The 14608-nt window shown below is 52.7% G+C and overlaps 2 long non-coding RNA genes across 2 annotated transcripts; one reads left to right on the top strand and one right to left on the bottom strand.

Annotated features, from left to right (window-relative positions):
• Positions 1 to 3833: 3833 nt before the first annotated feature.
• On the bottom strand, positions 3834 to 9838 carry LOC142931256 (uncharacterized). Its single transcript, XR_012947263.1, has 2 exons — positions 6712 to 9838; positions 3834 to 4316 (listed from the first exon to the last, which is right to left on the bottom strand). It is a non-coding gene; the product is annotated as an uncharacterized LOC142931256 (long non-coding RNA).
• LOC142931257 (uncharacterized) lies at positions 9838 to 12943 on the top strand. Its single transcript, XR_012947264.1, has 2 exons — positions 9838 to 10609; positions 12737 to 12943. It is a non-coding gene; the product is annotated as an uncharacterized LOC142931257 (long non-coding RNA).
• Positions 12944 to 14608: the final 1665 nt, after the last annotated feature.

The raw sequence follows: 14608 nt of genomic DNA, 5'->3' as shown, positions 1-14608 counted from the left end.
CGGGATCGAACCCACGACCTCATGTATACCAGTCGAGGTAGTTAACATCTCATAGCCACCGTTGCATCCAGCGAAATGTCTCCCATACGCTTGCCCATCGCAGCGACTGCCAGCAGAGTTGAACGCGGCGTGACCGCGAGCTTGGGGCCGATTTTAATGAAGAATCATTCACCTCCACACAGCAGGCCCCTGGTGGGGGCGAGGGGGCAGGGAGCGAGGGGGGAGGGGCATTTGGGGGCATAAAAGCGCCGTTCCGCTGACCACGATTTGCTTGGCGGGGGACGCAGAGGCAAAGGTCCCCCGTGTAGCCTTTCACGGACCGTTGGGGGCAAGTGCTGTTAGCGAGCATCTACAAAGGCCGGAGCGGCACGGGAAGGGTTGTGGGTGGTGAAGCGCCGAGCCCGCCCGCCTTTGTCTCCCCAGTGGCGCTGTTTTACCCACCGCACCAGATACTCATTTGAGGCCGGGCCTCCCCTAGGTCGACTCAGCGCACAAAGACAAAGATCCCCGCCCCCGTGTGGCCTTTCGCAGACTCTTGGCGCGCGCACCGCACCGCACCAGGTACTCATTTGTACGGGGGAGTGGCTGGGCCTCCCCTAGGTCGACTCGGCACGAACACGCGCGCGCTGGCCGAGCGGCGTACTCGGCGCGTCGAGCCGCATGGAGGTGGCCCTGAGTTTTTTTCGCGAGTCGGAGGCGCTCGCACGTGGTCGTCACGTGATCGCCACGCTGCGCCCTGCCATGCTCCCGCCTGTCCAGCTCGACACCTCCTTCCTGTCAGCTGCCACTCTCCTTGCGTCTTCGTGTCGGTGTCGTTCCTTCGTTCGGTTGAGTCGTCCTGCGTCTGCGCCTCTCCCGCTGCTCTTGATCCACTCTGGTCGTCATCCTCTTGGTCGTCACCGTATCGTTCATCTTCTGTCAGTTGTTATCCTCTTGCCCATGCGCCACCGCATTAAAGCGTCCTTCATCTCGTCTGCCAATCATCATTATCTCCTTACCTGTCCTCATCGCCATCTTATAATCAACATCATCAAATCACACCCTTCATAACACTGTACGATTACAGTATAATCGTAAATCTCGAAAAACTACTCACTTCTAAATCTGTTGTAGTCATTCTTGTGTTACTTGAGTATAAATACATGTTCATTTTTATCCATTTCTTGTTTTTTTACTGACTTTATAGACACAAATTCGCCAGTTTTCTCATTGAAAAAAGGTACATTTCAAAATATCAATGTCCTGGTCACAAAAGCAATGTTTATGGGGGAATAATAGCCATAATAGCCACTTTTTAGGCTTAAGCTATTACGAAATAACACTACCAAAGGAACACAAATTGTGTTACTTCGTGATAATCATCGCCATCCTAAAAAAAACCCTCTGCCTCCTCCTATCCCTCCCTCCACTCCCTCGCGTGAATGCATCCCAGACTTGCGCTCTGAATAGGCCGTTGCACGCGGATTACGATTTATTAAATCTGCGGGGGGAGGGGGTTGGGATTGCTTAGGGTTTCTCGAGTACTGAGAATATATCTTTTATTATCTGACTTTGTAGCTGACCGACTTTTAAGTGGAAATCCCCCAAAAGAGAAAGGGGATTTTTTTTGACCTCTCGCAGAATCAGAATATTTACATAGGACAGCAGGAGGGAATCCCGATGAGCTACAAAGCTCCTGTTTTCACAGATGTCCAGTAGGGGCACGGGGTCAGAAAGTTACAACAACAAACAAAACAACAACACGGTAGGAGTGAATAGTATATGAAAGGGAAAATAATCCCTAAAACAACTAAAACTAAACTGTTTTTTTTCATTATTTTACCAGGTAAAGCCCGCTGAGCGATTCGCTTCTCTCTCAGAAGCGACCTCGGCACAAATGATGGCTCAACGAAGTGGCTCGTCATCATCGTGTGGAAATTGATAGCAACCAAATACTATCAATAATCTAAATGCATGCCTCTAAAATGTGGAGGGAAAACTAAATCCATGCGATCACTGGGAAAGAGACGCAAACTCCAAATATACAGCAGGCGCCAGGGTCAGTGATAGAACCCTCTACCTCCTGCACACCAGGCGAAGTAATATCACATCACACCACCGTATCGCCAACAGCGACCTCAGTTGGATTCCCAGCCGAGGCTAGCTTATCTTCCCTACAATTCGCTCCGTGCGGTTTGAATTCACTCAACGTGCGACTATGCGGTCGGACGTGGGACACCGTTGTGCGTCGACTGTACTGTGTCTAGGGTGTGTGTACCGTGCGTGTACTGTGTACTGTGTGTGTACCACTGTGTGTACTGTGTACTGTGTGTGTACCACTGTGTGTACTGTGTGCACGGTCTATGTACTGTGTGTGTACTGTGTGCACTGTGTGTGTACTGTGTGTGTACCACTGTGTGTACTGTGTGTGTACTGTGTGTGTACTGTGTGTACCGTGTGTGTACTGTGTGCACGGTCTATCTACTATGTGTGTACCGTGTGTGTACTGTGTATGTACTGTGTGTACCGTGCGTGTACTGTGTGTACTGTGTGCACGGTCTATGTACTGTGTGTACTGTGTGTACCGTGTGTGTACCGTGCATGTACTGTGTACTGTGTGTGTACCACTGTGTGTACTGTGTGCACGGTCTATGTACTGTGTGTGTACTGTATGTACCGTGTATGTACTGTGTGTACCATGCGTATACCGTGTCTAGGGTGTGTGTACCGTGTGTGTACTGTGTATGTACTGTGTGTGTATTGTGTGTCCTGCGTGTACCGTGTGTGTACTGTGTGTGTACTGCGTGTACCGTGTGTGTACTGTGTGTACCGTGTGTGTACTGTGTGTACCGTGTGTGTACCGTGTGTGTACTGTGTGTGTGTATTGTGTGTCCTGCGTGTACCGTGTGTGTACTGTGTGTGTACTGTGTGTACTGTGTGTATATTGTGTGTCCTGCGTGTACCGTGTGTGTACTGTGTGTGTACTGTGTGTATATTGTGTGTCCTGCGTGTACCGTGTGTGTACTGTGTGTGTACCGTGTGTACTGTGTGTGTACTGTGTGTGTACCGTGTGTGTACTGTGTGTACCGTGTGTGTACTGTGTGTGTACTGTGTGTGTACTGTGTGTACCGTGTGTGTACTGTGTGCACGGTGTGTGTACTGTGTGTGTACTGTGTGTACTATGTGTGTAACGTGTGTGTACTGTGTGTACTATGTGTTTACTGTGTGTACTGTGTGTACTATGTGTTTACTGTGTGTGTACTGCGTGTACTGTGTGTGTACTGTGTGTGTACCGTGTGTGTACTGTGTGTACTATGTGTGTGTACTGTGTGTACTATGTGTGTAACGTGTGTGTACTATGTGTTTACTGTGTATGTACTGTGTGTACTGTGTGTGTACTGTGTGTACTATGTGTGTAACGTGTGTGTACTGTGTGTACTATGTGTTTACTGTGTATGTACTGTGTGTGTATTGTGTGTGTACTGTGTGTGTACTGTGTGTACCGTTTGTGTACTGTGTGCACGGTGTGTGTACCGTGTGTGTACTGTGTGTACTATGTGTGTAACGTGTGTGTGCTATGTGTGTACTGTGTGTACTGTGTGTACTATGTGTTTACTGTGTATGTACTGTGTATGTACTGTGTGTGTACTGTGTGTACTATGTGTTTACTGTGTATGTACTGTGTGTGTACTGTGTGTACTATGTGTGTACTGTGTATGTACTGTGTGTACTGTGTGTGTACTGTGTGTACTATGTGTTTACTGTGTATGTAATGTGTCCGCTCCTCGGCAGGCAGCTGTTTCGCACGGTGCATTGTGGGCCGGGTGAATGCTGTGCGCTCGATGTCTACGCGATTTAGATTTGTGCGTCCTTTTATTTTATTTTTAGAACATCTTTACATCTTCCGTGTAAAGCGAGGGGCAACCCCACCCCCCCCTGTAATTCATATAATCGTTGTTTGATTTGACAACGTAGACAATCGTGTTCATATGCAGTCGTGCGAATCTACAATTGTCGGGAAAAAATTGTTCCACGTTTGGATAACAAACCTGTCAACCCCTTATCAGTGCCCTACATTGTTACAGAGCAATCCATGGACCTTATTGGTCACCCCGTGCCCCTTATAAATATCCACGTTCATATCTACAAAGTCCCCATCACGAGGGAGAAACCACAAACAAACAGGCTAACGTAAAATGTTATTGTTTCCCCTATTGAAACGGCTTTACGCCGTACGGACCTTAAAACGCAATTTCCCTGCACAAGAATACTGGGTAAACCGTGATGTGTTGACAGCTGTGGGATAACGTGGCCTCTTGCTGCTTCATCACTGCGCCCTGCGACGAGAGACAACAGCCACGTGCCACTGTGTGCGTGCTGGTTTTGTTGTTGTTGTTGCAATAATAAACGCGGCTTTCAAATGTCAGCAATTTGTCACAGCATCCGCGGAGCGAATTTGTGATTTTCTTTTCTTTTTTTAATTACCCGGCCATTTGACATTTTCACAAATTTTGGTACTAATTTTAAAATATAAAAAAACACAATTTGGGATGGTGGGAGGGTGGGCGGGCGTTCGGGGCAGGGATGGTACAAAATGTGCAAATTGGAAAAAAGCTCGTGGATTTATTTGCGCGTGCTATCATTATATTTCCTTATCCCTATGCATCATCTTACACACGTCAGCAAAAAAAAGCTGCCACGTGCACACAAAAGGCAAAGATCCCCCGTGTAGCACTTAACAGACTCTGGCAAGTGCTGTTAGCGATCAGCACCCTTGAAGGCCGGCGCGGGCACACGAGGGGGTTGGTGGCCAGCACAACGCCCGGACACACCGCACCAGGTACTTATTTGGGGCCGAGTAGACCTACGGGAGGGCCCCAGCACCGGTTCAGAGAATCGTCACTGGTGTTAGTGGCCGTGAGCGGGAATCGAACTCGGGTGGCCGGGTCCGTAGCTCGGCGCGCTAACCACTACGCCACCGCTCCCCAGACGCACACACACACACACCCATCTGCCCTGATCGCTTGCGTCATTTGCTATGCGGAATTCATTAAATTAATCAAAGTCATGGCTTTGCTGACTCTCGCTCGAGTGTGTGCGAGTGTGTGTAGGTGCTCACTCACGGCACTTGCCCCAACAGTCTTATCAAGGTTATACGGGGGGACTTTTTTGCCTTTGCTAGGGGGGGGGGGAGCGGTGGCGCAGTGGTTAGCGCACGGCGCTACGAACCCGGCCACCCGAATTCCATTCCCCGCTCACATCAGTGACGGATATCTGAATCGCTCCTGGGGGTGCTTCGCCTCTGTTGACTCAGTTTTAAATACGTGAATGCTGCGTCAACATGAGCAATAAGGAGACAAAGGTGGCCGGTTGTGGCGTTGGCCACCCCCCTCGCCCCCCCCCCCCCCACCTCGTCGTGTGCCGTGCCACGGCCTTTATAGGTGCTCCTCACTAAGCGCTTACCCCTAACAAGTTTGTTGTGGCTGATACGGTGGATGGGGATCTTATTTGTGCCCTTCCCCGCGCTATTCGGTTCCGCAATTTGGAAACATTCCTGCCTCTCTCGCCCCGGGGTTTGGGGGGGGGGGGTGCCTGGCTTTGGAGCTGCTTGGGGATCAGCTCAGCGCGAGGCAGTGACTGCGGATCCGGTCACGATGTTCTCATCGCCGTGGGTTTTGCGTTTCTGCACTCACGGGTTCGGGCCGGTCGTGGCGGGGCTCACCGCTCGTTGTGCCCTAGGATTCGCGCTGTGAGTGAGTCCCAGGCACAACGAGACATCGTTTGGAGTCCATCCTCGGAATGTTGTCTTCCCAGGCGTCAAAATCGTTGTCGAGCAAGCGAGATTAACAATAATAACAATACTAATCATTAAAATATCCTAGGTGACTGGTAAGGTCAAGTTAGTGCCATCACTTGCATCCCCCCCCTCCCCCCCATCGGTCGACAATCCACTGCTGGATGTGAAGGCTTTCCTCCCCACGCTTCAAGAAACGTGCCCGTGAATTGCAACTGCCGCGCCTGGAAATCGCAACAGGCGACCCCTGGCATTGCGATCTCCAGTGCGCGATCCATTTGCACCGTGGCAGCATTCCAATACAAGGACACCAACGCACGGCTGATTGGAAGAGTACATAGGACAAATACCCGCACCTCCGATTAGCACGGTTGGCTGCGTACAGTGCGAACGAAGTTCAACGTGCACACACACACACCCTCCGGAGATACTCTCTTGAGCTCCCTCTACAGCGGATGCACTTCTGCCAGCAGTGACGTGAGCAGGAAATTGCAGAGCTGGGCCTTGATCATTTTATTTACTTTTACCGCATCCCAAACTCGCTCACCCTACCCTACCAACCCTGCCCCCCCCACCCCCCCCATACTTCATCACCACAATCAAACGCCCACCACCCCCGCCCCTTTCCTCCTCCACGCCTTCCCCCGTTTGTGAAGCTCAGATCAGTCCACGTGTTCAGTCTTTATGGCCTCAAAGCCACGGGGGTCAGAGGTTGTGGAATTTAGGAAATGCCCAGAGCGCAGGACGATCCGTCCGGTTAGTTCAAAGCCCTTTGGGAGTTCCACTCTCACGCGCGCGTCCGATGGTCTCAACGATGGGACGTGACCGTGCAAGCGGGCAGCGCTTTGACCACGTACTTACATTTGGCAAAGGCGCAGCCCCGCAATTTCCTGCTCACGCCACTGCTTGTGGAAGGTGGGGGGGGGGGGGGGGCTCACCTCGAGCGAACTCTAGAGGAGGTATTGTTGTTGTTGTTGTTTTGGTCATAGTCTTCCACGCTGCGCCCGGCGGCTTGGAAGCAGTGGGGGATACCCACACTTTACCCCACTACTCGCGAACTGCCGATCGACTGCTGCGTGGACAAGAGGCGGGCGGTGGCACGGGCTGGGGGTGTTTGAAGCAACGCGTCCATTGCTTCAGCTGCCGTGCCGGAAGATCGAATCTGAAACAATCCATTTGTCACGATTAGCACTCTGGAAGTGGCAGCACTGTGGAAGACAAAGACGGCCTGGCGAGCTCCTGGCAACAACCTCGTTCGTTGTGCGCAGTACTGGCTTTAATAGATGCTCGCTAACACCACTTGCCTACACACAACATTTGATTGTGGATCAGCACTTGCCCCTGGTAGCTTTCGCATGCTAAATGGGGGGCCTTTGTCTTTATTCTCTCTTTTCTTTGTCGGTCAGGTGGCTCAGTTGGTAGACCGAGCGAGAATTCAAATCACGGTTGACTCGACCCATCATCCCTACCTCCGTGGTCGATAAAATAGTGTTTCACTTCGTGGGAAAGTTAGCCGTGGTTGTCCTTTGGATAGACTAACCCCCGCCCTCCCTCCCCGCCATATGAACGCGGAATGCCCCACCACGCTAAACGGGAGATGATCGCCAATGACTCAACGCTCATCGAGGCGGGAGATCGTCACTTCAACTTGACTCCAACCATCTAGGTGGGAGACGGGAGAGTTAATCATCGAAGGGCACAGCACGCTGGCCGGTGACACGTGGAGGGTGTTTGGAGGGGAGGAGTGAGCGGGGGGATATGCCACGGAGAGGGGAGGGGTGAAGGAGACAGGGGCACGGATGAGCGGTGGGGGGGAGTAGGATTGTGGGGAACGGAGGGGAGGAGGTGAGCCGGAGATATTCCTCGGAAGGGTGGGGGAGACGGAGGGGGGAAGCGAGCGGGGCGAAGTCCATGTGGTTTGTGTTTCAGTCGCTTTTTAAAGCAAAACACTTCAACGTTTGGCGCGCTCCGTCACCTTTGTTCCAAATGCCTGGCGTCTCAGAGCGGCCTAGGACATGTGCAGCGAGGCCCGGGGAGACCCCGGCTTGCGTCGTGCCGGGTTTACACGGAGTCCGTGGTTCACGAAGACTCCAGACTGTGTTAGAGGACTCGGACTGCCAGAAATCGACTGCTTCGTCTCATCCACACCGCGAACAACCACCACCACCACCACACTGCAGGCCACAGCAACGCATCCACCCACCCACTCAACAACCCACCCACTCGCCAACACATCCACCCACTCGCCAACTCACCCACCCACCAACCACCACACCTGCATGTCACAACAACACACCCACCCAACCACTCACCAAAACATAAACTCATCCACTCACCACAGCTGCAGATCACAACATCACACCCACTCAACCACCCACCCATTCACCCACCCACCCACTCACCCACCCACCAAACCATCCACTCACCAACCCACGCACTCATCACACCTGCAGGTCACAACGACACGCCCACCCAACCCAACCACTCACTCACCTACCAACTCACCAAACCATCAACTCATGGCTACGTACGGTGCGAACGAAGCTCAACCAATACCGATACTCGCCTTTTGCCACGAAGTGACGCTGACGTCACCACGGCGCCTGTGCCAGGCCAGGTGCACTTTGAGTGCCAGGTGAAGTGTCGAAGGCTCACTGAGAGGTGGAGGTATCGGGACAGACCCAGCAGGTGCCATTGGTTGACTGACTGAGATGACCGTTCAATGCACCACCAGCTGTACCCCCTACTGTGCCAGGCTAGGTGCAGGAGGTCTCGGGACAGATCCAGCAGGTGCCATGGGTTGGCTGACTGAGATGACCCGTAGATGCACCACCAGCTGTACCCCCGACTGTGGCTCGAAGCTCAACACACGCACACACATCCACGTATCCACCTCTCCACACGCCATTCGGCAGTCCAAACCTACTGAGAGTCGCGGTTGAGTTGGTCGGAAGTTCCCATAGTTCATTCTATATCCGTAACATCGTCGCTTGCGCGTCTCACACACAAGCAGCTCCCGTGTGTCTGTCGCCCGATAGACCATCGAACGCAGACGGTCGCTTGACCCGCGGCCGTCTGGAACGCTCTGCCTTCCAATGTCAGGCAGCCACTGCAGTCGTTCTCAGTTGGCCGAGCTCCACGTGACAGTTGTTGATCTGAGAAGCCATCAGGTTGACGCTGACGCCTTGAACAGACTCTGTGGGGTTGAGAGCCGTTAACGGTGCCCGATGGGGGTGGTGTGTGGCCAGAAGGCACCACGGCCGGTCGCCTTTGTCTTCCCGGTGCTGACATTTACACACAGCGTCACCTACTCATTTGAGGATGGTTCGACCTCTATAGGGGAGGCCCAAAGTTCGCTTTGTGATATACAGCTCACCAATGATATTAGCTGTGGCCGGGAATCAAACAGAGACGACTCTTTTTATGGATCAGTGCGCTAGCCAGCAGCGCCACTCCGCTACCTCCCATCAGCACACAACCGGCTCAGTATGCCTGCAAACCAGTGTCAAAGTGAAACAACTAAATTGGCACGTTCTGTTTCCGTGACAACCCTTACTAGTTGTCTGTGTCGGGTGGTGGCGGGTTTTAACGACATATTTACGCGATCTAACCACCCCAAAAACTTCGACATTGATGAGCCAGCTGAGTGCTGCATACTCGCTGACGTGGTGATGGTGATGATGGTGATGATGGTGGTGATGGTGATGATGGTGATGATGGTGATGATGGTGGTGATGGTGGTGATGGTGATGATGCTTCCTTCTGCTTGGTATTTGTGAACCGGGGGGGGCATTGAGTCGTCGCTACAAGTTCCCTGGTTCCGTTCTGGGCGGTGACCACAGTCTCCGCACACCGCGCGGAGAGATTCATAATTTACCATGTGTGCAGCAACATCAACATCATTCATCGTCTTCATCATCATCTTCATCATCATGATCACGTATCCGCAGCTGTTGCCATGATTTGTGCGGACGATCGAAGCCGCCAGACGTTCACAGGCAACGACCCTCTCTCTCACATATGGGTCGTTCGCAGCAAAATTGCACAATACGCGAACGCACAACGATAATCATCGGGTCGTGTAGACGAGGCCACGTGCTCGCCGAGGAGCGGTGGAGCAGGCGGTTAGCGCACTGCGCTACAAACCAGGCGATCCCCCCCGGTCCGATTCTCACTCGCGGCTAACATCAGAGATGATTATCTGAACCGGTCATGAGGCTCCCCTCCCTCCCCCCCGTGAGATCGACAGCGGCCTTAAAACGAATGCCGGGTGTCGGTGTGTAAACATCAGCGCTGGGGAGACCAAAATGGCCTGGGGCGTGGTGTTGGCCATCCATCCACCCCCTCGTGCGCCGTGGCGGTCTTCATAGGTGCTCGCTAACAGCACTTGCCCCCACAGTCTATTAAAGGCTATACGGGGGGGGGGGGGGGTTGCGGCGATCTTTGTCTTTGTGTGTTCAAGACGGAGGGGCCACATGTGGGAGCAATAGGACATGAAAAGAGAAGCCTAGGGCTCTCTCTCTCTCTCTCACCTTCCACCCTCACCCTTCTGCCCGAGAAAGAGTTGCAGAGAGGGAGCGAGAGAAGAGAGAGAGACAGACGGTGGGGGTTGGGTTGCGTTGGTAGGAGGCAGCTTGAAAGCCTGGCAACGTCGCTTCAAAAGTCGGCGAGTGGCTTTTGGGAGAGGAGGCAAATAAATTCAACTAAAAAGTCTCCCCTGCCCCCACTATCCCACCCACCCTACCCAGCCTCAACCCCCTCTTCTCCTCCCTACTACTTGTTGAAGCATGAAGGAGAACATTGACGAGAATGCTCGAGTGTTTAAGCACTGTAATCGTAAGTGTGTCGTTTAAATCACCGTCATCGTCATGATCTTCATCGTTGCCATGATCACCCGCTCATCACCATCAACATAACCACGCTCAATCACGGGCAATTTTGGCCATGATCATCATCACAATCGTCATCACAACCTCCATCACCATTATCATGACTTTGCTCTTCGTCACCACCGTCATCATCATCGTCATCACCATCGAATGTCATCATCACCACGATCACCGTGTCGCGTCGATTCTTCATGGCGTGCCATCAGTTCAGAATCACCTCGTGGGAATCACTTCGACGTTACTCGCTGATCCAGAGTCAGTCGGCGATGCAAATGAGCTGCGAGGTGTTCATGGGCAAGGGATCCCCGCCTCACTGTTCACAACGTGTCCCCGATTCGATCGCGCGCAGCTGCAAAAACGCCACCGCTCTGGGTTCGTCTCGTTACGGAGAATGCGTGCGGCGATACATCAGCGGACACCTCTCGACGCACTCACACACATCCCGTGCCTGTGCGCGACAGATAAACACACACACGCGCGCGCACACAAAGTATTCGGCAAAAAAAAACTGGCTGCTGATGGGACAATGGATGTCGATTGCGGTTCAAAGATGGATTGCTTGAATGACGCGTTCCTCCGAGCGCAAGGCCGCGTGGCTGATGGGACGCGTGGAATAAAACTCTCTCTGTTTAACACGTGGTCGGCTTTCGCGACCAATATCATTCGTAATACAGGCGGGGTTTTTTTTTTGGGGGGGGGGGGGTGGGGGTTAGTTCGCGTAAATATATGAATGTGTCGATAAACCCGCCAGCACCCGACACAGCCAACTTAGTAAGGGTTGGTCACGTAAACAGAACGTGGCCAATTCGTCACTAGTACAGCACTGGTGTATAGTGTAGTGTATAGTAGTGTATAGTGTAGTGTACTAGTACAGCAACACCGGGTTGTGTGTCGGAGAGCCAAGCCACAACATTTACAATCTGAGTGTACGACGTTTCGCCAGTAATTACAACCAGCTTCATCGGGCGACAGCCAGATTTGTGGAGAAGTTCACCTGTTTCGTTCTTTATCTAGAGGCGTAGATGGGGTGACCACACTTGTGCACTCTTATTGCGCGAAGGGGCCGTCCATAAATGACGTCACGCACCTGGGGAGGGGGGGGGGTGTCAGACATTTGTGACGATGAGTGACAAGGGGGAGGGGAGGGTGTTTGAGAAATGTGACGTCACGTCAAAATGCGCAACTTTAAATAAATATAGACAACACGTTCTACTTAATTAAATAGACTTTTCAATGAATGTTTTCCCCTACAACATCAGAGTGCAGCGCCACATTAAATACGCACCACAATGACAATAGTTTAAAGCGATTTGAAGGATGTTTTATATTTTTTTTGGGGGGGGGGCAGAGCTTTGTGACGTCATGTTTGAGGGGGGGTCTGACTTTTTGTGACGTCGTGTGACGAAGGGGGGTTGGGTAAAGAATCTTCCAAAATCGCGTGACGTCATTTATGGACGGACCCGACGTGGTGGGGGCATTATTGAATGCATGTTCATATCTCTTTCGCCCTTAGTACGCAGACGTGAGTCGCGTTGCTTGCGTCCTCTAATAGTCAAAGTTAATTGTAATTAACGCTGAATGATTGCGCTGTGTGCTGCACGCGCTGGTTGGCTGCTGTGTGAACATCGAAGTGTGGGCGATGGGGAGAGGGCAGTGGGTGTGGTCTGGTGGGGGCTTGAGGAGTTGTGTTGAGGGGGGGAGGTTGGTGGGGGGGAGGTTGGTGGGGGGGGAGGTTGGTGGGGGGGGAGGTTGGTGGGGGGGAGGTTGGTGGGGGGGGTTGGTGGGGGAGGTTGGTGGGGGAGGTTGGTGGGGGAGGTTGGTTGGGGGGGGTTGGTGGGGGGGTTGGTGGGGGAGGTTGGTGGGGGGGGTTGGTGGGGGGGTTGGTGGGGGAGGTTGTTGGGGCAGGGTTGTTGGGGGAGGTTGGTGGGGGGGGTTGGTGGGGTGGGTTGGTGGGGGGGCTAGTAGAGGGGGGGAGGCGGTGGAGATGAGAAGGAGGACGAGGGGGAGGGTGTTGCCAGCTGTATTTAATAACCCGCGTGTTTGCACTCTCCCTGTCCCCTCGTTCCCCTCCCAGCTCCGTGCAATTCGCGCTCGCAGCCGCCCGCCACGGAGTTACAACGGCAATGAGACGACACAATACGACGAATACTCTCCAGTCGCTGTGTCACTCCACTGCTGGATGAAGGCATCTCCTCCTCGCAACTCGAGAAACTCGCACGGTCGTTTTATTTCTGATAACTTACGCCACCGCCAGATTAAAACCGGCCACCTTACTCTGGAAGTCCAGCTTGTGTGTGGTGGTGTGTGTGGTGTGTGTGTGGGGTGTGTGTGGTGTGTGTGTGGTGTGTGTGGTGTGTGTGGTGTGTGTGTGGTGTGTGTGTGATGTGTGTGTGGGGTGTGTGTGTGGTGGTGTGTGTGGTGTGTGTGTGGGGTGTGTGTGGTGTGTGTGTGGTGTGTGTGGTGTGTGTGGTGTGTGTGTGGTGTGTGTGTGATGTGTGTGTGGGGTGTGTGTGTGGTGGTGTGTGTATGTGGGGTTTGTGTGTGGGGTGTGTGTGGTGTGTGTGTGGTGGTGTGTGTGATGTGTGTGTGGGGTGTGTCTGGTGTGTGTGGTGTGTGTGTGGTGTGTGTGTGGTGGTGTGTGTGGTGTGTGTGGTGTGTGTGTGGGGTGTGTCTGGTGTGTGTGTGGAGTGTGTGTGGTGTGTGTGTGTGGGGTGTGTGTGTGTGGGGTGTGTGTTTGTGGGGTGTGTTGTGTGTTTGGGGTGTGTGTGGTGTGTGTGTGTGGGGTGTGTGTTGTGTGTGTGTGGAGTGTGTGGGGTGTGTGTGGTGTGTGTGGTGTGTTTGGTGTGTGTGTGTGGGGTGTGTGTTGTGTGTGTGGTGTGTGTGTGGTGTGTGGGGGTGTGTGTGGTGTGTGGGGTGTGTGTGGTGTGTGTGGGGTGTTTGGGGTGTGTGTGGGGTGTTTGGGGTGTGTGTGGTGTGGATGTGTGGGGTGTGTGATGTGTGTGTGGCGTGTGTGGTGTGGTGTGTGTGGTGTGTGTGGTGTGTGTGGTGTGTGTGGTGTGCTGTGTGTGGTTTGCTGTGTGTGTGGTGTGTGTGGTGTGTGTGGTGTGCTGTGTGTGGTGTGTGTGGTGTGCTGTGTGTGGTGTGTGTGGTGTGTGTGGTTTGCTGTGTGTGGTGTGTGTGGTGTGCTGTGTGTGGTGTAGCAACCGTCGCCCCCCCCCCCCCCCCCCCCATCATAGCATCCCAAGTCAACAATCACCCTCTATTAGAACAGCAACACAAAGTTTTGCTGGCTGGCAGGAGGTCACGTCTCTCGGGAGAGGACGGACAGACGGCCAGGTTCAAAGAACGTACGGGCTGCGAGTCGTGGTAACTAACAATAATATCACACGTGGAAAACCCACACACACACGCACGTGACTCCTTAGCAAATGCCACCCTCGCACTCTCACCCCTGCCACCAGCACCCCCCTCCGTTCATAGAATAAAAATAGGATATAATAGTATAGGAATAATTATGTACTCGGAGTAGTCTTGGACTCTAGTGGTAGTGCCTTACGCTGACAATCCCTACTCTAAGCCAGGCAGCCTAGCATCATCATATAACGAATCGAGTGCGAAATTAATATCTGACTCAGATACAGAATCACTTTACAACAATCGTCAACAACAATGTGGCAGTGACAGAGTAAGAAATATATACGTATAATATGCGACGTTTCGGGAAATGTCCTTTCTGCATAGCATGTACAACTTCAATATCCTCATTTTCACCATCGTCACCATACCCATCATCATCATGAAAATAATCATCGTCGTCGTTAGCAACATCAGCATCTTCATCATCGTCACTGATCGTTAGCAACATCATCGTAATAAAGATATTGGAGTGAGCGAGGCACTGGCGACCCGTATCTGCTCTCGAGTTTGCGCTGTTAAATCAGCTGCA

Source organism: Petromyzon marinus, chromosome 51 (genome assembly GCF_048934315.1).
Source record: "Petromyzon marinus isolate PM22_M1 ecotype Great Lakes invasive population chromosome 51, UKy_Petmar_22M1.pri1.0, whole genome shotgun sequence".
Lineage (NCBI taxonomy): Eukaryota > Metazoa > Chordata > Hyperoartia > Petromyzontiformes > Petromyzontidae > Petromyzon > Petromyzon marinus.
Note: the sequence above shows the minus strand (reverse complement) of the source record. Positions and strands in the feature narration are given on the sequence as shown.